At 31.0% G+C, this 24,401-nt stretch overlaps 1 protein-coding gene across 2 annotated transcripts in view; it reads right to left on the bottom strand.

Moving 5' to 3' along the window:
* The window catches only part of LOC139511216 (discoidin domain-containing receptor 2-like), a 159,926-nt gene that overhangs the window by 97,326 nt on the left and 38,199 nt on the right, over positions 1-24,401 (bottom strand). For both annotated transcript variants that reach the window (XR_011661987.1, XM_071297795.1), the window contains exon 3: positions 11,726-11,770. The gene's annotated coding sequence lies outside the window, so the exon portion shown is untranslated. The remainder of the gene's footprint in view (positions 1-11,725; positions 11,771-24,401) is intronic.

The following is a 24,401-nucleotide window of genomic DNA, read 5'->3' as shown; positions in this document are numbered from 1 at the left end:
TAATTGTTTTTATGGTTCTTGAGTCCAGCCAATCATATACTACAATAGTCCAAGACAGCCAAACTCTTTGTAAATCACTATCAAAGTAACATCTCTATTTTTTGTTTCATTCTGATAATTTATTGGTTTGCAAGAAGATAATCAAATGTTTATTAAATCTGAATTGGGAGGACAATAATAGATCATGGATGCAAAGTAGTCCCATTAGCTTTTAAGTACTCACTTTCAGCCATATGGATATAAGAAACTTTTATAAGTGTTGTAAAAACCCCACCCAGGATGTTTACTATGTACAATACTTTATGTAACATCATGTCTCTTTAATGTGTTGCTATTGCTTTCTTATAGATCTTTTTGCTATTTGAAAATTTGGGCTGCTAATTGACCCCGAGAGTCTGTGCCTCTTGAACTATAAACAACATACAACAATCACTTTTCCATTGTGGCATTCTGATAATTTCTATTATGACGTAAACATTTTAAGGGAAGCTTTGTGATGTCTTATTAATGGCAGATAAATAGATATAAAGGTGTATATATCTCTCATATGGTCAGATGTCTTTTCATTCAATCAAAGAAGTTTATATTTTTTGTTATCCTACTTAAAAAACTAACTTCTACTTGACTTTATTTTCTCCAATAATATAAAAAAAACTTTTTTCATAGATCATTATAGTGAAACTTGATAGAGTTATATACATCTCATTGAAATCAACAGCAATAAAATATGAATGATACCCCACCTTATACTATTTAAATCAAAGGTTTCTGTACTTTACCTTCTCACATTTTATCATCAGTATATCATGAATTTAATTGTTCTTCAATTTTATGACTTCTATTAAAGTATGTATCTGAAAACTTATCATATATATACATTGTCACATTTCAAACAAATTTGATTGGCTGCTTTGGATAGAAATTGTCTTATGCAAGTACACGTATACAGGAACATACATCATAAAATCGAGAATGGAAATGGGGAATATGTCAAAGAGACAAACACCCAACCAAAAGGCAGACAACAACCTATGGCCACCAATGGGTCTTTGAGGCAGCGAAAAAATCGTGCACCCAAAGGTAGTCCTCAGCTGGCCCCTAAAAAAATATATAAGACTATAACAAAGGCCCCTGACTTGAGACAGGTGCAAAAAGCCTAATTCTAATTGATTTTGGGAACATTCAAATACTAGATAAAAGATGACATTTGGCCTATTTTGTAGTGTCACATTTGGCCTATTTTGTAGTGTCATGACATTTGGCCTATTTTGTAGTGTCACATTTGGCCTATTTTGTAGTGTCTTATATCAATTTAATTTGACATTTGGCCTATTTTGTAGTGTCTTATCAATTTAATTTGACATTTGGCCTATTTTGTAGTGTCTTATATCAATTTAATTTGACATTTGGCCTATTTTGTAGTCTTTTATATCAATTTAATTTTCAAGTAGTTACAGATTTTGCATAGAGAATTTTTCTACCCAAAATAGGTTGATTTATGTATTATAAATATCGATTTCTATACAACGCAGCTCATACATTATTACGTTTTCCATCTGATGCAAAAGGTGACATAATTTAAATTTTAGAAATGAGTTTCAACGTCCACATAGACAATTTATTCACAGGAAATTGCAAAAAAAATATTAAAATGACTTTCTTGGCTATGAAATACTATAATTAAGGACACTAAATAAGGACTTCACAAACACCGTCATTAAACTTTTTCCAATTTCAATTCATAAATTGCTTTTTTTAGAGAATGAAATTTGAGAATGAAAATCTGGAATAAAATCACTCTTAATAAAGTGATTTTTTTGGTAAAAGAATGTAATTGTAAGTTTATGACCATGTTAGGTATGTGTTGAGGCCATAAAACCCATCTATTGAAACACCTGCAACACATTAAACACTATAAAGAATATAAACATTTATGTAATACATAAAGCGATTTGTTTATGATATAACCCTATGACCTTAGGAGCCTACTAAATTAGAGATATGTAGGAAGATTGCATACACTAGCAGATCTAAATAAAATAAGAAGAAAAATAAGAAAGAAAAATCAAAACATTTTTCTTACAAAAATTTATTAAAGATATAAATATGAATTATTTAAAAACAGTCATTGGTTAAAATTTTTAATGACTATTGAATCATTCTGTGTAAGCTTGTAAGCACTAAGTGTTAAATTTCAATATCTTTTAAGAACTAATAAAATTTAGCAATAAAATTTAAAGTTATAGGTATTTTATAATATCTAGCAGTTACTCAAGTCACTTTTATTACTTTAAAGCATAGTAAATGCTGAGGGATATTTATATGAACTTTTAAAATATGCACATAAATTATATTTTACACAATTATATGCTTCAGTCTAATTTATAAAATGTAAAAATTGCTTTATTGTCAATTTTGCTGTAGAAAATATAAAGTGATGGAAATTTTGGGAAATTTTTTCTCAACACATCAATTTTTTTCATCATTAAAGAAGAAATCAGAATGTTCTGTTATTTTTAAGTCTTGTAATAAAGCTTTTCTTACTGGTGAAATACAAATTATTTTTAATTTCAATGAACAAATTTAAACTTGCGCTTCAAATACAGTCTTACAAAATCCAAGGAAAATTGTACAAAGCGAAATTCTGACAAGTTTAGTTGTGTTAAAATAATTCAGCAAAAAGATAATATCCAACTAGTTAAACTCTTGAAGCCACATGTGGTCATATTCACATTCTCTAAGAAAAATCAAAATGCTTTCTTGGGAATATTTCAAAAATCTTAGAACAATAAAGTACTTGATTACACATTCTGCATTTGTTTTGTTTTTTTGGGTTTTTTTCATGTGTAAATTGTTTCATTACATTGTAAAAATAACAAAATTATTAACAGATATCTTTTTTTATAAATTTTGAATGACCTTTTTTTTCAATCCAGACAAACTATGATATGTCTCAGTAAAAATGAACCTAATTTTGAAGGTAATAAAACTATTGTAATACAATGCAGTGTAACTGGACAAAACCAACATCTCTGTGGGCTACTGATAAATAGAAGGCACTGAGACATGTGGTCAATAGATAATTTAACTAAGCTAATTAGAATACCTGTAATTAGTGCACCTGTAAAATCCCATTGTACTAATGTCTACTAATAATTTAATATTAGCCATTCAACTGGTCATTTAACAGTGGCTGAAGCAGATGGCTCATGCTTGTGAATGATTATCCAGTGGCTAAGCAGATTTTAAGGACTTGACCATTACTTTTGAATGTCTTTTTAATGAGATTCACACCTCATAAAATTAAATGACCCATAAGTGATTCCCATTTAATATCTCACAAATCTGTTAACAGTATAGGTCAAAGGTCAAATCATCACAGCTGATCTCTTACTGTTGTGTGTATCCCTCTGTATTAACAATGTTGGTAAAAAAATAAATAATTAAAAGCTAAAAAGTTTTAAATTGTACCAACAATGGTACAAAGGGACAACACACTACTAAAGGTCCACAAGGATAAAACACCATTGAATAAGTCCAATACCAAAAATATCTACTGTTTTGGATTATACAGTAAATTTAATTGTAAAGTTTTATAAATACAAACCATTTGAGGCCCGGGCTTTATTATCAATTTCATGTCCACATAAACATATAAATGCTGATAGTGTAATATGTAATATTCATGACTTCAGGTTTCCAAATAAAGCATCAAAACAACTTTATGAAATTACAGAAGATACAAATTGGATCAGATTTATGCAAAAAAGCAAAATGTTTGTTTGACATTTAAAACCGACTGTATCAGAATTGTTGGGTGTAATTCTATACCAAAGTAACCTCAATAAACACTTCTTAAGAAAATCGTGACATTTTAGCAACTGTAAACTTTAAAGAGTCGTCTGAAAAATGCTAAAAGGCAAAAGTGTTAATTTGTTTAATTCAATCTTTTAACCTCATTCTTGACAAATTTCTTTAAACAGAGAATTTATGATTCCACCCCCTTATGAATTATTCATTCTATGTAATTATAACACATAAGGGGGCTAAATTATTTGTAATCTTTGACAAATTTATTGACATTGCACCTATCAACTGCACAATATCAGTAATTATGCAGATGTGCAGTTTACATTTACTTGAAGCTAAGCAAGTGATCATTTGTTCGGTTTCCTGCAATTTTCACCAGATTTAATCATATGTGGTCTATTAATGTGCAGTGCAGCTGGGAATTTAACTTTATTTATATATATATCCAAACAAAATAGTATCTCAAAGATAAATTGAAATTTTTTGTTTATTTTTACAACAATAATCTTTGATGTTTTTTCATGTTAAACATAATAACTCAAATATTTTTTTACCAAAAATTCATGCATCAGAAATAATTAAAAAACAATATTTGTAAAATGATGATTCTGGTATTGTTTAAAAGAACAAAAGTTTTAACTGAAAAAAGACAGAATAATTGATTTTGCAAAACTGGGAAAAAATGTCAGGGAGTGTGAAAAATGTATCAGTTTATAACATTGTGGTTTTAAATATGTTTGAGTCATCATTTATATTTTATTAGGAACGCAAACCTAATTTATTAATAAATACTTATAATTCCTACTTTTACCCACCACTATGGGAGATATAAATATCTGAAAGGGGAGATAACTCAATAATCTGAAGTTCATTGGTAAATTTTCTTTCACAATGAGGTAGCTTAAGTATGGGTAGAATTAGTATCCATTTGACAGTGTACACCATTTAGTTAAAAAAAAAATCATAATTCAAAATTTGGCTGTTTTTGTTGATAAATAATTTATCATAAATTTTAAGATTGATAAATAGAGACAACGGTCATTTTACAGTTGGTATTTTTTGTGTTGCATAAACAGGATCCTTATTTCTACACAGAAAGAATTTTTTTCCAATCTTTTATATTTTTGTCTGAAGACATCAATTGGAAAGATATATTTCTTTTTATTGATAACTGAATTTCAAAATAATGTACTTTTGCAAAACCTACCGTTAATATATTATATCCAGTAATCTTTGTTAAGGGTTTGAGATATCAAGATCGTACAATAAATGTGAAGAATTTACACCTCCAACTGTTAGAAGTATACTTATTGAGGTCTAAGGAATTCATGGAGGACCAATTGAAACCGATATCAGACTGCACTTTGTTGACATACAGGTGTTGACAGGTTAATATACGAGAGCCGTGAACAAAGTCGAGGACCCAAAAAGTACTTCATTTATCTATTTCAACAATTGTCTTATATAGGTAAAAACAATCTCTTAAAGAGTGGAGTTTGTCAATATTCTGACCTCCCACATACCATCATGTAAGCTGACAATGTTAGGGTTGTTCTGACCAGCTGTTCCATGGTAAAACAACAAAAAACTTAGAAGACACTAGCTCAATTATGAATTCTAAAAAACAAACTTTTAAAAAAAGAAAAACTAAAAAAGCATCTGAAATTTGGTTTTTGTTCAAATTTTGCCCACCTTTCACAATATAAATATACTAATGCAATTATTTATTTTTAGATTTAAATTATCATCAATTTCATTTCACAACTTTGTATGAAAAAAAACCCAAAAACATATACCACAAAATAAAAACAAACTAATTCACAACTGTAATGTTTTTGTAATTCAGCAACATTTCTGACTGTTCTCTATTATATTAATTTATAAGCTTTCTGATCAATTCTGACCCCAGTGATACCATTTAAGTTAATCACATTTTGTCTATAAGCAGAAATAATGTTTCATTTGAACTTTTTTCCCTCCATTTCTTCTGAAAACCAACGGATGTCCTGAAGGTTTATATCAATCAAGACTCGGACAATGAAAGTTACTAACTATTGACCAATGTGGTGTAACCTAACAATGGGGCAGCTGTCAGATCGTGATGGAGGGCATCATGAAGGTTTCCGACAGGAATAACAGCGTAAAAAGCTTACGATTAATAAAACCTCATCAAACCAACACAAAAGTTGTGAAATATTGTGCGATTCGTTTGTCACCGTCCAGACGAACTATTTCTCCAGGTGCACTCAGATGGAAATATGTTAAAACTTATCAAGACATTTATTCGTCACAAGAGAAGAACAGACTTAATCAAAACAACTAGAGAACTCTTTTAGATTTATATTGGTTTTAAATTGAAATTAAATTTACCAATGGTTAAAACTCAAAGGTGTGGAAGTTCAGATAAATTACTTCGTCATAAATGAAATTATTTTGAATAAGTCACACGCCTTCACCTCCCAAGATGTCAAGTGGACCATAAAGTTTTGAAGATTCTTGAAAAGTCTTTAAAATATGCTTGAAACAATATTCCCTGCCATAATTTTATTTCGATTATGAAGTATTAAAAGGGATATTCCCACATATAGATATGTACACTAACATGTGAAAACTTCAATTGATATATATAAGATATTTGAAAAATGTCAGGATTAGTAATATACATGTATAATTCTGCAACAGGTGTATCAGCGCAAAACTTTTCTCGGACCTCCAAGATCCTTAACCAATAAATAAGGAACTGGAATTTTCAAAATATATTGTAAAACTCAGAACAAGTTTAAAATAACAATATGTAAAAAAAGGTTAAATAAATCTACATTCAATTTACAGTTTTATTATATAATTGGTTGATGACTTCCTGTTAATTCACAAATCATTGCTGTGTTTTTATTAATGCAAAAAATGCCACAGTATCAAGTTTGCAATATTAAAAATTGCATCTTTAATTTTAGTAGATATTTTCCTTCTCAAAATGTTTGCAATTGCATAAATTATATCTCCTATTTTCACAAGGTATCAGTTATTAGCAATAAATGCATGCATACATAATTTATAAACTACATGGCATAACATTCATTTTCATTTCATCTACAATCTTTCAGTTTCTGAAGCATCCGAATTCCCACTCTAGTTTGCATCAATTACAGAAAATATGAAGATGTGGAATGATTGCCAATGAGACAACTATCCACCACAGTTTATGATAGCTAGTATAAAGTAAGGACATGCAGAATGAATATTATGAGACAACTATCCACCAGAGTTCATAGGGTTAAGGGTAGCAAGTATAGAATTAGAAAATGTGGAATCATTGCCAATTGAGATACACTATCCACCCAAGTTCACTTAGTAGAATAGCCATTTGGTGTTGTAATCTTTGAAACAATGAAGTGAGAAATTTAATTTTCAGAAAGTATAGATTGAGGCATGGTAAGATTCTAAATTCTCATCAGGAAGAGTAAGGTACAAGATCCACATTTCAATCAGATTAAGAGACAGAAAAAATAGCAGGCAAGACACGAATGTACCATTTCAGCCAATACTTCAGTATTTTTAATACATGAATATACAAGAATTATATTTATTTTTTCTCTCACCATATTAACCCTCCATTTTTTATGAGTATATAACATGATTCAGACCCAGATTTTCTTTTTATGATATCATCAAAGGAGTATAATATCTTTTTTATTATTGAAACACAGTAGATACAAGACATATATTCATTTTAAGTAAATAAATAATAAAATATCAAGATGTTACAATAAAGAATGTTTGTATGAGTCCTCAGAGATAATTATCAAACACCCGTAAAAAAAACCTATCTTGACCCGCCTCGCTGAGGAGGAACCTAAAAAGTCATTGTACTCTTTTTTCAAATGAATATATTAATTTTATCATTAAAACTAATCACACGTGGCTTAGGGTTTTTTTAACATTCAACCACGATAACATGATGTATTTTATAACATATTATCATCTATTTTATGGGTTTTTACATACATTAGCAAAGTTACCCAATTATGAAAATATTAAAAAACATATTAGGAAAGTAATTTTTATATAATATTTCAATTTCCCGTATTTCATGTGATATAATCTGATAAAGAATCTAAACTAGTTGCTTTTATGAAATTATTTCATTAATTTTATTACTTACAAACAGTGCAGATGTATTTTAGGACGCCGTCAGTTATTTGTTCCAGAAAAAAAATTGTATAAGTGTTAATCTAATGTCATTTTTTTGTAATACAATCATGTGAAATAAATAATATAATAATGTCCTCAATTAAATAACCTTTTTATATTTATCATCAGAAAACGTTAAAATGGTTCATCACTACAATAGCCGATTAAAATAAAAATACTGGTGGTTTTCCTCTAATGTTGTAAGATTACGTTTCCAAACTAAAGCCAAAAATGGTACAAATCACAATTTAAATATATTTTCTGATCTAAATGATGCTGCTTTGACTTTTCTCATAAAACACAGATCAAATAAACCAAAGTTGATAAAAAAAAATGATTTTAACTGAATTGTGTGCTATATTCTCCATCACACTTAATAATTTATAAAATGGTCCGAGAAATCAATAAAAAAAAAGTTTTTTTTATATTTAGAATGAAACAAAAATTTGAAAAATGTATGCTGCCTTCTAAATAAAGTTGTCATTTTATTTTTTATTTTACTTTTATTTTTGACACATAACAGAAAGTTTTTTTGTTTGTATAAAACACTTCCCTGTTATGACCTCCCCTCTTTCATATCAGTGCCTAATTAATAAGGCCTGATTTCTGTTGAATAATAACCTTCCAATTCTTATCAGAAATACTTTTCAATAAACTTTGTTTTACTATTTTCTATATGTTTAATTATGAAAAAGCATATCTTACGATCGACAAGTTCATTACGAATGAATACACTCACAAAATTATCCTTTCAGCAGAATGCACCTTTCGTCTGATTTAGAATTCTGCGACCTTTTCTGTTTGATAGTATCACTTCCTTTACAAACTAGTCTATGGTTTGCAATGCAGGGTTGAACAAATTCACAATTATCTTTACGCAAAATCTTACAAATTTGTACAAACAAAAAATTTGGTTTAAATCATGACATGAGAGTTTTTTCTCTTTTTAAATTTTCAAGTATTTCTATGAAGTTTTATCTCTGGCAAATATTAAAAATCTTTTATAATTTCAAAGACTTAATCGCATTTAAGGTCATTTTCTACATGGAGTAAACAAAAGATCAAAAGACAATTAATACATTGTATGCATTTATATCATTTATTTGAAAAAGTCGAAGCTTAACAAATTCAAATTAAATATTCCACAAGAACAAAAAAAAAAGGATTTTTAACACAAAGATCAGTAGATCAAATAAGAAAATTTTAGAATATTTAGATAAGGATTTCCAACTGGTTGACAGTAATCTTACATTGTCGAGACATTGTTTTTGCTGCATTAAATTTGAAAGAAACACGTTTATAGCTGATTATTTTTTTTTTTTTAGATCATTTTCCATATCAAGCCACTCAACTAAGAATGTTTTTTCTTGTCAAATAGAGCAAGTCCATTTGTCTTATAAGACTTAGTCATTGATGTTGCCTAGGAAAATAGCAACAAACAGATTATCTACAAGACGATCACCCTGCAATGAGATTTAAGCTGAGAAACTCCCCCTCATTTTCAAAACCATATATAATCTGTTAAAAAATATTTGGTCTTCGAAGAATTATCTATCAAAATAACATTACCAGAGCAATGTGAAAGCAAGATATTGAACCCGTATAAGCCATTATTAAAGTTGAGAGATGTAAAATCTCCTTTGAGACTGTTGTCAGCGAGTTATGCCATATCTTCGTTCAGGATTGGATTATAAGTATTGCAGATTTGGATACTATATAAGACTATTTACAAATTTTTTCCCAATCTTTCAATTTATAGTTTCAGATCCAGATGTTTGACTGAGTTGTGTGTGTTGAAAAAGTTAACCCAAACCTCAACCTCCAAATAACTTTATTTCTGATATATGCTATAAAATTCTGAAATGGTATTTTGCTTGCATTCAATACTGTGTAAATGAACATTGGATATTGCTATTTCAGGAAATTCGTTGAACATGTTGAACAAATTTTGTTATCAAAATTGAAAATGAGATATTTAACTTTGGAGAAACCTATCCTGTAACAATTTTTCAAGATTTACAAGCATTATACACAAGTTTCAGAATTAATGGTAAATACTGTTTAATTATCGAATCTTTTAACCCATGAATTTATAAGGACTGATGAATATAAAAAGAAGATGCTGTTATGATTGCCAATAAGACAACTCTCCACAAGACAAAAGTGATACAAAAAATTAACAACTATAGGCCTTCAACAATGAGCAAAGCCCATTCTTTTTAAGAACCCCAGTCCATGACTATTATTTCATCCATTCTTTGTGTATAACAGTCCAAAAGTCAGTCACAATTAGTCAAGCTGGGAGGATGAGATATATACCAATGTCCTAATTAAGAGTTGAATGCTTTAGAAGGCAGAATCTCTTACACTTATCTATCTAATTAATAAATAGTCGGATATGTTATTCCTTATCACAGAATCAGGATGATCTATTGTTGTGGGGAGAGAAAAGGTGATTGACCAATCAAACTTATCATTATTAAATCATAATTGACCAATAATAACAGGGTTAACATATTCTGTAACAAACTGTCTGTCAGAGATACAGGGAATGATTTACGTGATAAAAACTGGAGACTTTAATGAGGGGTTTATTCATAGTCACAAAACTAAAGGTTGAACGTCTATGTGAGATAGGATTGTACCGAGGATTGTACTTTTAAAGAAATTACATTAAAGTTTCTATTCTTAAGGGAGGTTTTCATCACAGTCTATCCAAATTTAATAATGCCTTGGATCACTCTGTCTCGTATCATCATCATAAACATTTTCTATATGTTAAGTAACATTGATTGATTGATAGGTGGTTGCTTAACGTCCAGTGGCAAATACTTCATGCATGTTCAGGACGAGAACAAGTTAACAATAAATACAATAGATAGGTCTTGTCATAATAGAGACCATTAGGGAAGATGGTCGGGGAAATTTGGACTGCCATTGGAAAATGAGGGTATATTGGATAGGGGCAGAAATATTTACTTGCAACAGGTCACCTACGGACCCCTCAAAGAGTTGTTGCAAGGGTTCTTAACATGCAAAGAGCGTGGCACTCTCTTTACACGAGGCATCAGATTTAACGTCCCTATTCTGAACGGACGTGACTGGGAACTTGATACATCCTGCACAGCCAAACGGACATCCCAATTTCGGCAAGCATCTTACTTCAGGTCGGGGGAAGACCAAGTGACCATATTTCGTTTCCCCAGTCACCCTTGGGGGATGTTAAGTAACAATGGAATTTCCAATTAAAAAGTATGAACAATGACTGGTTAGCTTGTTACAATTTCAGTCATTTGTTGAAGAATTGATTTTGACCTCTTAGGTTTTTTGTGGGTTGTTGTTAGGTTGACGTCTCATTTGTTTTTACCCAAAAATCTTCCCCGTTTCATAATAATAAGTCATACAAAAAGAAAAATTTCCAAATATAGAATTGGTTTCTAATTAATTAATTGCCCCGGTCTAGCTGTCTGAATATGGCTCAATCAATAAGAATGTCATAAGTTGGAGCTGATCTCCATTTTTCATTATTTTAGTGGACAAGTCATACGATAATAATTTATGCTGGACATGGACGATCTCTGAACTTTCAAGTTTTAATATGCTGCTTATGGTAAACTTACTCTGAGCCATCCATATCTACTGCTTAAAATAGACAAAAATAAATGCCTTATAATACTGATGGGTAGCCTTATAATACTGATGGGTAGCCATATGATATAAATACCTTGTTAATCCTCTGTGCTCATCTTTCACTTATGATATTAAAGCCCTGAAAACAAACAAAACATTTATTTTTACTTCATAATTAAAAAAAGTTAGTGCTCCTGCTGGTATATAATATAAAAATTTCTATGAAATCCGCTCTGCAGAGATAATCAGCTTTCTATTTTTTTTTCACAATCTTCAAGGTAGTGCCTTTTATAGATTGCTGTGTGGTGTGAGTTTTGCTCATTGTTGAAGGCCCTGTAGTGACATAAAGTTGATAACTTTTAAGTCTATTGGTCTCAGGTGGAAAATTGTCTCATTGGCAATATCAAACCACATCATCTTGTTTCTATATGGACAAACATAAGGTTCTTATGCATTTAAACTTATGTGACCTTGAATATTTCTATAGAGTGTTTTGTTTTATGAGTTTGTGACCTGCTTCTTGGACAATATCATTTTTAATCAGGCTCACAAGAAACTGATAAATGAACCTTGGTAAAAGAATATATAACTAACCAAATTCCTTATTTAGTATGCATCTATTGTCAATTATTGTACACCCAATATCATCTGACATTAAATTTGTAATATATTTCTCATATACCGTATTAAAAAGTCAAAGTGCCTTACAAATTTAAATAAATCTCAATATTACTGCTAACTTACTATTTTTCCACTAATTGAAACTTTCAAATTCACATTAACAATGGATAATTTAATGACTTAAGAATTGTTAAAATGATCTTTTCTAATTACTGTATGGAGGATTGGGAATACTTAATGTTAATAAGTCCTTTTTTATGTAAAATTCAAACCTTTTTAAAAATTCCTATATTGTTTTGTAGCTAGCAGACAAGGTTTTTATGTGACCTTGAAAAATTTGTTTTGCTGTGCCGGTTTGTCCTTGACATTCATCGGTCTCCTTGACACATTAATCGTACAACTCTTTTTCTATATTAAGCATCCCAAATGAGAAATAAAATTCAAAATGCCTGTATGATGCTTTAATTTTATTCAGCATCTTAAAATCTCATGCTTTATATAGGGACATTTACATATGTTTTTGACTGATTTATTTTTAGGGTTATCACCACTTTTGAGTCAGTCTTTAAGTGGTGAAAAGAAATGAACTGCATATCAAAAACCAAATGACCTTGTACACAAGGAAGAAAAGATCTCAATAAAATGATGGGTAAATTGACTATTATCTTGCCATTTTTAAGGAATTCCTAATAAGATGGTAGGAAAATTAAAAAAAACATGACATGGTTCGAAGCATAAAACAAAGGTTTTCCATTACATTCATCAGTTGTATAATAGCTAGTGACCAAATTTTGGAAGAAAAATATCACTTAAAGAGTCTATGAACCTTACTGCATTGAATAGAGGTAAAAGCTGCCTGCAGAGTGGCAACCACATACATATTAGATCTTTCATGCCTCACTCACAGTAGAGTGGCAATCACATACATATTAGATCTTTCATAAACACTCATTGCAGTCCACAAGCTAGAGAATCATAAACTAGAATTTCCTAAATTTTTCTATATGAGAGTTTTTAAGGTGTTCTCACTGATTTTGATCTTTTTTTTCTCAAATTGAAGAAAATTCTACCAACTGTGTTACTCAAAAATATGGACAGGTTTTTGTTATGGGGTTACAATGATTTAATTTAATTTAGTTTCAACAGCTTGAGAGTGCCCAGTTTGATCTAGTCACTACTTTCATGTTTCTTAGCATTATAAACAAGATCGTGTTTTCACCATGGTTCAGGTTGTCAAGTTGACCATGGTCAAAAAGGCAGTAAACCGTGGTTGTCAAATTGACCATGGTAAAAAAGGCAGTAAACTGTGGTTGTCAAATTGACCATGGTAAAAAAGGCAGTAAACTGTGGTTGTCAAGTTGACCATTGCCAACCATGGTTGATTAGAACCATGGTTGGCAATGGTCAGAGGTTGACCATGGTCACAAATGTTGAAAACCATAGTTGACCATGGTTTTCAGCACATCCGTGGTCAAACCATGGTTACAATCATGGTTATCAATGGTTAGCGATGGTTTTGACAGGGGTAATTGTGTATTCCTGCTCCCTTAGTCACTTGTGTGAAATAATTAATTAAAAATTTAAAGAGGAAAGAGGGACAAACAAGAATGCCCCACTCGCACTATCAATTTCCATGTCCAATGGACCGTAAAATTGGATAAAAAATCTAAATTTGCAATAAATTTAGAAAGATCATACCATAAGCAACAAGTGTACTAAGTTTCAAGTTGTTTGGTCTTCAACTTCATCAAAAACTTTAACCTGAAACTCTCACTTTCATTTTCTATGTTCAGTAGACCATGAAATTGGGGTCAAAAGTCTAATTTGGCATTAAAATTAGAAAGATCATATTATAAGCAACAAGTGTACTAAATTTCAAGTTGATTGGACTTCAGCTTCATCAAAAACTACCTTGACCAAAAACTTTAACCTGAAACTGGCACTTTCATTTCTATGTTCAGTGGACCGTGAAATTGGGGTCAAAAGTCTAATTTGGCTTTAAAATTAGAAAGATCATATCATAAGCAACCAGTGTACTAAGTTTCAAGTTGATAGGACTTCAGCTTCATCAAAAACTACCTTGACCAAAAACTTTAACCTGAAGCGGGACGAACGAACGAACGAACGGACGAACAAACGGAGGCACAGACCATAAAACATAATGCCCCTCTACTATCGTAGGTGGGGCATAAAAAAAAACAACTGTTGAAAGAAATGCATCTTGATCAACACTAGGTTTAATATGTGTAGACAAGGAAAATTAGTAGGGAATGACTGTGCTTCACCAAAGACTGATGGAACAAGCTGCAGTAGATCTACACGTTGTGAAAAGAAACCACAATTTATTGGAAACTTGTTACAAGCTTAACAACTTATATTTATTTAACCACAAATTGACTTTCCGTCAAATTGAAAAATTTTACACTATAAAACTAATTATGATAAAGAAAACATTTATTACTTTTCTAAGATTTTATCATGTGTCAAAGTTGATTGCAATTTTCATTTTCTCAAATTTACATTTCTCCCTGAATGGTTTGAATGACCAAAAAGTTGTTTTAAGAAAGATAAATTTCTATAGAAAGGGTAAACATTAGAATCTTTAAGTGTTGAATAAGGAGTTTTTGAATAAGCATTTTCAATTAAATTTTAAGGTCATGATGAACAACTTTATTATGAAGTAATAAAATGTTAAGAATAATGTGTTGTTGAAAATAGTATATGTAACAAATTTTTGCACCTTCTAAGCAAAGTGACAAATTTTGAAGAAGCAGTAATTCTAAATATTTAGCAAAAACTTCAAAACGCACGTTTTAAGTATATAAATATAGAAGATGTGGTATGACTGCAATGGGACAACTAAAAAACCCACTGAAAAGCTGAGCATCACCCAAGCTTGCTGCACGCTGCAAGATAATAACGTCTTATATTTGTTTATGGCAAGATGCTAGCTGCATGCTTACAATAAATACTTGCAGTTTTGGTTTGGGAATGCAAAACAATTCAAAGGCGAACAAACAGCTTAATTCAAGGGAACAAAATAACAGCTTAATTCAAGGGAACAAAATAACAGCTTAATTCAAGCTAAGCAATGATAAGTTTTTATCACCAAAGTATGTAAGTGAGTTACACTGAAAATAAATGAAATAGACATGATACTAAAGTCTGAAATGTAATCAGTAACCAACACTCAGAGAAACACTCCAAAAAACTCATCTAATAAACCAATAGAAAACAGAACTTAAATCATTCCATTACCAAGTAATAATGTCCTAATAATTCAAATTGTAAAATAAATAAGATATATTAACTAGACTATTACTGTTTCATTGAGATGCATACAATACAATTTAACATTACATCTCTTTCTAAATCTAATTTACCCCTTTGTACTTATTGCATATGTAATTACACAATTTTATGCAGCGCTGCCAAACAAATTAAATTTTCTTTAATTATATAACAATCTTGCCTCAATTCTGTATGTGGTGACCCAAAGTATTAAGTTTTATAACAAATTAGAAGTTTTCTACCATGTTTCATTGAAGTCAGCTTATTACTGAAACAACAGGTGCCAAACAGGGCTGAAAGCCACTTTATAATGCAAAATACAACACTGACATTTTTTAATCAGTTCAGCTCCCCGTCACAGAAAAACAAATAGTTCTTTGGTAAAGGGAGGGATTATTTTTTTGCATGGTTTAACAAGAGTTTTAGCTGTGTTATTTCCCTACAGAAAAGTCAACAAGTTTCACATCTGAAAGTCCCGTCAGATCTATTTACAAATCTGATTTTACATTAATGATGAAAATATCAAAAGCCAATAGCAGGGCGATGGAATCTGGATTTTTGTATGATTACTTTAACAATTGGCGTCATTAAAAAGCCATCCATCTAAGTTATAATCTGTGATTCAGCCGTTACATTACTTGACGTCGCTGAGGAAATCGTTGGACCCGTCATACTCCCTACTAATATCTTTAAATAGTCATTTGGATGGGAATTCATTTTTGATCGTTGAGCATAGTCCGAGAAAGCCAGAGATCATACTATGCAGCTGGCTGTGGTTTATATACAAATGGGAAAAACATTTGTGTTATGCACCGAAGAGATGACCTTTCAAATGTTTCATTTTTCCGCAATACACAAATTTACATAAAACTGACATTTCTTCTGGAGTTAAAACCTCAATCATTCATTGTTTAGACATTTAAATTTCTGGATTAAAAATTTATTTCCGATAGAATTTGGTTACATCATTCTTAGCAATTTGTTTTGTTTTAGTTTCCTCCCTGTGAAAACAATTTCCAGGTAATGGCTCTGCTATTATCATCAATTTTATTATTGGAACATTTTACTTTTTGCAATCTATAAACTGCATTTCAAATAAATATTGATAGAATAACTATAATGTACTACAATCCACTTTTTTTACCCTTTTGCTCTTTTTTTGGTGGGTGGGGGTGGGGATGGGCTAGAGGGCTAAGGATGTCACAGTTGAGGTAAATCTTTAATATATGGTTTGATTTCTAGTTATTTAACAAGGAATCAATAAGAAGTTTTATGTATAGACTGATAAATCTGTCTCAAATCTGATCTATAGGTATCAAGCAAGGGGACAGCACTCTTCAGTTTATATATATATATATATTATATACATTATGTACACAGCCATGTATCACCATCATTGATGGGGATCCGATGGATCCATCTGTTGTAGAGTTGTCACTGACTCAGACGTACTTATAAATATAATTATTTTCTGTGACTGTATCTTACATTAATTTGTAGGATCCTTTACTATAGATAATTTAGCTGATCTGTAACAACAAGATCTTCATGCCTATCATGTACTGCAGTACGCCCCTAGATTAAAACTGACGTGGAAAGGTAACACACGGCCAGCGAAAGCTCTATTTTTAAGAGCCCAGGTGGTCGTGTGGTCTAGCGGGACGGCTGCAGTGCAGGCGATTTGGTGTCACGATATCACAGTAGCATGGGTTCAAATCCCGGCGAGGGAAGAACCAAAAATTTGCAAAAGCAAATTTACAGATCTAACATTGTTGGGTTGATGTTTAGACGAGTTGTATATACATTATGTACACAGCCATGTATCACCATCATTGATGGGGATCCGATGGATACATCTGTTGTAGGGTTGTCATTGACTCAGACGTACTTATATATATATATATACTAAAATGTGTAAAAATATATAAATATAGGATTAACAGTAACTTGAACATGAAAACACATTCAAAGCTTGATACAAAATTTTGATAAGGTTTGATCTGTGAGTTTCTGAGAAAAATGTTTTAGAAAAAGGCAGTTGTAAAGCAATACCCACCTGCCTTTTTAAGTATATACCGATATATACTGATAGATCAAAATCAAAACTGAGCATAAAGAAATACAAAAAAGTAACTGCATGAGCATTTATCAGTCAAAATATAAAAAAGAAGATGTGGTATGATTGCCAATGAGACAACTATTCACAAAAGACCAAAATGACACAGACATTAACAATTATAGGTCACCGTATGGCCTTCAACAATGAGCAAAGCCCATACCGCATAGTCAGCTATAAAAGCCTCTGATAAGACAAAGTAAAACAATTCAAACGAGAAAACTACTGGCCTTATTTATGTAAAAAAAAATGAATGAAAAACAAATATTAAACACATAAACAAACGACAACCACTGAATTAAAGGCTATAGTAATTGACATCTACATGACTCTCTTTTGTCATTGGGTTGTTGTCTCATTAGTGTTGGCCTGTAACATCAATTTTTATTCTATTTTATTTTAAAATGTTTGGAGTGATAAATGAGTGCGTAGTGCTAAAGGCAGCGTCAACGAACAGCAAGCTGGTGTAACTTCTTCAATCCTTTATTTTATCATCAATTTTAAGTGAACTCGCTAGCTCAATTCAAATCAAAACAGATTACAATAATTCAAGTTATAAATGTATTTAAAATTCAAATTATAGAAAGAAAGTTAGTTTAAGTGCAAATGAATTACATTAGAATCAATTTACAAGAGGTATCATCTATAAAACAAAATATATACAGAAGTTAAAATAGACCATTGTTATATCTATTGCCTAACACAAAGTCACAGAGTACGAATTTATTTAATATGGAATAAAACTCTGTAATGTCCTGTACCCAATACATAGATAATTATTTATCAATTTCTCCGCCATTTCTATTGTGTTTTTGTTATTGCTGCCTGCCATTGACAGAATATACCTGTGAAAGATGTCACGCTGAGGGGACAACAATATGTGTTTTGATGATAACGTGAGCCATTAGACATGAAATGACATCAGCTCGACCTATTATTTATTAAGATTGCGTGTTGTATATTTCAGATCTACCCTTATTTAACATAAGCCATTAGACGCCTTGATGCTATGCCTCAGCAGCCACTGTTAGATTAACCTGAGCGATTACGATAAAAATAGACGCTGGCGTTGGGTACTAATTAAACAAACTTATTGATTTCGTACATGTTTGATTATTTTCTCCCGCTGACTTCCTTTCCTGTAGAAAATAGGATCAACAACTCTTTAAATGAACATCTTAATTGAAATACAGCGTCAGCAAATAATGAAAGCCTCATTTGAATACAGATTAAGTCAACCGTATGTAAGTCCTGCAGTGTACTATTCTATTTGATAATTCCTTTTTTCCCTCGAGAATATAACAGTTTCAATCTACATCCCAATGAGATATACAATTACAAGTCAAACTTTTGTCTATTTTCTAAACTTCGTCCCAAAACACTAATTTAAAAGTTAATCTATGTATATTTTCTATACTTACTCCCTAAAGCATCTATTAAATATCAATCTACAAATGAAAACTATGAGGCAAATAGAAAGAAATAATTAATATTTCAAATATCTAAACCTAAATCAAACCACAATGTTAACTTCTGGCCTCCAAGATATGAGAATTTATTTTGGATATTAGTTTTCGTGGGTTGAGGTTGCCTATAGAATTTGTGTAAACTACTGAACACTTACATTCATGGTTTACCTTTATCCACCAAATCTACGAAAAGTTGGTACATGTATCTTGAGAATAATAATAAATACTAAAGTAAATGAAAGCATAATTTTGTAATATATCCTCATAATTTTGTAATTTATCCTCATAATTTTGTAATATATCCTCATCATTTTCATAAGTTGAGTATATGATATGTCAATGAGACAGAAAAAACAAAAAACAAATTCTGTGAATTTTATTTAAATCTTTTAGTCAAGTTTCAACATTTTAAAAACAGAATGCATTTATATTAAAATGCATTGGATAAACTTGCAAACTCATTTCAGTAAAAAAAAAAATAATAAAAAAATAAACATTAACTCACAATTTTTTTCTCAATCATTTGGACTTCCAATGATAATACAAATGAAGATGTTTTATTTTTTGGTAGATTGATTGTCCATTAATACTTGGCCAAGGTCAGTATAAAATGTATTAATTAAAAATTCTCTTTAAACTACAGTTGACATTGTTAAAACTGATTCAAATCCATTAAAACTTCAGCAATTAAACAAATACCAATTATTACAACTAATTAGACAAGTTTAAAACCTCCTTTGTGAACCTTACACATGAAAAATCTTAATTACCGACTTATTCTTCCATAAAACCAACATCCGTTTTTTTTTCCTAATTTACCTAGCTTACGGCTTTGGTAATGATCATACAATTAGTTACAAACAACGAAAATCTCATTGCCATGACAACCCGTCGGTAATTAATTGACGATGACATTCAGGGCAGCTTTGTATAAAGGATTTTTCATTTCTTGAATATTAGATAAAAAGATTAGTCCCCCGTTTTGACACATTGACTACAAAATGATTCATTCTTCCAAGTAAAAAAAGTATGCTTTTATCAATATGACATCATTTTTTTTATAATTTTGTTTCTCAATCAACCCATCTAAGATTTAAGGTAATGATTTTCTATAAGGTAATGATTTTTTATAATGTGTCACAAATTAAATCAATGTTTGAAATATAAAATACTTGCATTGTGCAAGGATGGATGATGGGTCAAGCCATTTTTAAAAGGGGATAAGTCCGGGAACAATTTTTTTCAAACCCAGGAGAAAGTTGGGTTTCAACAAAATGTGTTTGGTAAAATGCATTGCGTCTAATAAGAAAGGGGTTCAAATCCCCAGAACCCTCCCCAGGATCCCCCACTGATGTGTGTATGTTATGTATGCACAGTGAAGAAACTTGTTGATGGTCTTTTATATCTTCTGATATCAAAAAGTTAACTAACAAAATTACCAATCTCCAAGGAACATTGAAAAAAAAGTCCATTATCAAACGGTCAAAGGTCAAACACATCAAACCAATGAAAAACAACCACTATACCATCAATGCCTTTCACTAAACACAAACTTCCAAAACGAATTATAATGTCTCAGGAAACAAGGAATAAAGTGAGATAGATATAGGAAGATGTGGTGTGAGTGCCAATGAGACATTGCAAATGTTCACTAGTTGGAATCCTCAAGATATTATATTATAAACTGTATCAATGGAACAAAGGCATTAAATGGTGTTAAAAGTAGCATATCGGATCTCCTTAAAAAATGACTTTCTTACTGTGAGTAAAATGGTCCCTAAGAAAAACTTCAGAGCTTTGGTTCTATGACTGAAAGAATATATTACCCAAAGATTCATTTTAAGGGCATGCCATAGACTTTTATATATTTCCACTTTAGCTGAAAAAGAGGTTAAATAGAGGCAATGCAAATGCTTGGATAATGATTGCTGTCTGCTGAAAGTCCAGTGGCAATAAATTGAAAATCAGTTTTCAGCCCTACATTTTTGTCTTATGTATCTACTAGCATGCAATATTTGTATTTAATCAATTCATTAAGTATCTTCACAGTACAGGAGAGTATAGGATATCAAGATTAGGGACTTAATTTTAACAGTTCTTTACAAATGAGGTGAAAATACTGTGCTGTTTATATCAATGACGTTAAATAAACAAAGTACAAAATTCCGTGCTACTGTGGTAAAGACATACTGGCTTCATGTAGACTAAAGAACTCGTCTCCGATCAATCATCATGCCATAGAATGTTTAAAGCTTAGACATCTTCCTAAATCTTTGGTCAGTTTAACTGACAGTAGTTATTTAAATCAGCGAAATCTAAAACTCTCAATTTATAACAAAAATATCCCGTTAATTGAAAATGATGATTCAGCAGATTGAAAGTGATCTAAAAAATCAACACAAAAAACTTGGGGCTTTTCTTCGTGGAATTCGGCACAACATGCAATGTCAAAAATGACAGCCTCAGTTTAAAGTATGATGAATGGTGTTAACCCAACTGAATAACAAAGATTGAGTTTGACCTTGAACTACCAGACATTGATTAACAATAAATAAATTGATCTTATTCTAAAAATAAAATTATCTTTGATATAAACAACAATTAAATGTTAAATGTATATATACAGAACCAAATTTAGAGACTTTCATGAGAAATAGATGCACATTGAGGTCATTAAGTGTGGTTGATATAACTAGAGGCTCTAAAGAGCCTGTGTCGCTCACCTTGGTCTATGTGCATATTAAACAAAGGACACAAATGGATTCATGACAAAATTGTATTTTGGTGATGGTGATGTGTTTGAAGTTCTTTCTTTACTGAACGATTTTGCTTCTTACAATTATATCTATAATGAACTTTGCCCATTAGTAACAGAGAACTATATTTGGTAAAAATTTACATAAATTTACCAAATTAATGAAAATTGTTAAAAATTGACTATAAAGGGCAATAACTCCTTAAGGGGTCAACTGACCATTTTGGTCATGTTGACTTATTTGTAGATCTTACTTTGCTGAACATTATTGCTGTTTACAATTTATCTCTATCTATAATAATATTCAAGATAATAACCAAAAACAGCAAAATTTCCTCAAAATTACCAACTCAGGGGCAGCAACCCAACAACCGATTGACCGATTCATCTGAAAATTTCAGGGCAGATAGATCTTGACCTGATAAACATTTTTATTCCTGCCAGATTTCCTCAAAATGCTTTGGTTTTTGAGTTATAAGCCAAAAACTGCATTTTACCCCTATGTTCTATTTTTAGCGGTGGCGGCCATCTTGGTTGGTTGACCAGGTCATGCCACACATTTTTTAAACTAGATACCCCAAAGATGATTGTGGCCAAGTTTGGATTAATTTGGCCCAGTAGTTTCAGAGGAGAAGATTTTTGTAAAAGATTACTTTAATTTACGAAAAATGGTTAAAAATTGACTATAAAGGGCAATAACTCCTAAACGGGTCAACTGACCATTTTGGTCATGTTGACTTATTTGTAGATCTTACTTTGCTGAACATTATTGCTGTTTACAGTTTACCTCTATCTATAATAATATTCAAGATAATAACCAAAAACAGCAAAATTTCCTCAAAATTACCAATTCAGGGGCAGCAACCCAACAACCGATTGACCGATTCATCTGAAAATTTCAGGGCAGATAGATCTTGACCTGATAAACATTTTTACCCCAGTCAGATTTGCTCTAAATGCTTTGGTTTTTGAGTTATAAGCCAAAAACTGCATTTTACCCCTATGTTCTATTTTTAGCCGTGGCGGCCATCTTGGTTGGTTGACCGGGTCACGCCACACATTTTTTAAACTAGATACCCCAATGATGATTGTGGCCAAGTTTGGTTTGATTTGGCCCAGTAGTTTCAGAGGAGAAGATTTTTGTAAAAGTTAACGACGACGGACGACGGACGACGACGACGGACGCCGGACGCAAAGTGATGGGAATAGCTCACTTGGCCCTTCGGGCCAAGTGAGCTAAAAATAAGAAGATGTGGAATGAAGTGATGGCTAATGGGACATTACTCTTGATATCAAAGACCAAATGATGTAGAAGGTTAGCTGTTTGGCCTACAACAATGTGCAAAACCCATATCGCAAAGCAAGCAATAACTGCCCTGTAGTGACATACATATAACAATTCATATGAGAAAACCAACTATTAAATTATTTAGCATTTACTGCCCTACAATCAACCAAAATTTGCACACAAAAGGGGAGGCAGCCCTCCAGGTGTCCAATCCCTCTGGACCTGCCTATGAAAATCCATAAAAATCTATATCAATATCCTTACTTTTTAGAGTTGAACCTTTCAGTGGATATAAAATATCCCAAATTTTTTTGATAAAGACAAGAGACCATAAATATATATAAACATTTAGAATTTTCAATTGTTTCATAATATTCTGATTTATTCCATATTGGTATTTAAAAAAATAAATAATCTTGAAACTGTGACATAATCATAGCTTCTGTAGAAATCAGGACACACATTACTGCACATGTGTCAATCAGGACACACATTACTGCACATGTGTCAATCAGGACACAAATTACTGCACATGTGCCAAATGATATAAGAAAAATATTGTTGATTAACGACCTCAATCAATAAGGTTATTATTTATATATATGTTACAGTAAATAGGTGAAATTAGGAATTACACGTAATTACTAAACATTTCAGTAAATACCTGTAATTACTAGCCAATTTGGTAATTACATGTATTTACTAGTTGTTTCAGTGATTACTGGTATTCACTGATTTTCTTTGTCATTTTTACAGCTATTTACTAACTTGATATTTTTGTTTTAAAATTAAAGATATAATCCAAGATACAAAATAAGAAAGTAAAAGTGTAGGTATTTTAGGGCTGACTTAATTAAGGATTAATGAATATAAGGCACACCTTTAGTGAATTTTTTGAAACTTCACAGAAACAATGAGCAACATTAGTAGATATGGAATTTGGCGTTGGAATTTCCAAAATGTCTGCCGTTACCATGGAAACAATGCAAAACAGGTCAAATACTCCAAAAACGTCAGGGTTTGGTGATTAATTTTGGTATGCCTTAATTTTGAATCATCTAATTTTCATACAAAGTAGTTTTCAACTATATACAGGTTTTGAATGATTTTGACAATCATTGGAACTACAATATTTCCATGGATACAGCAGCAAAAATTAAAAAAAATTCAAAATGCTTTAAACTTAATGAAACTTCACAATAATATTGACTGTCATGTATTGAAGCAGAA

This window comes from Mytilus edulis, chromosome 2 (genome assembly GCF_963676685.1).
Source record: "Mytilus edulis chromosome 2, xbMytEdul2.2, whole genome shotgun sequence".
NCBI classification, from domain to species: Eukaryota; Metazoa; Mollusca; class Bivalvia; order Mytilida; family Mytilidae; genus Mytilus; species Mytilus edulis.
Note: the sequence above shows the minus strand (reverse complement) of the source record. Positions and strands in the feature narration are given on the sequence as shown.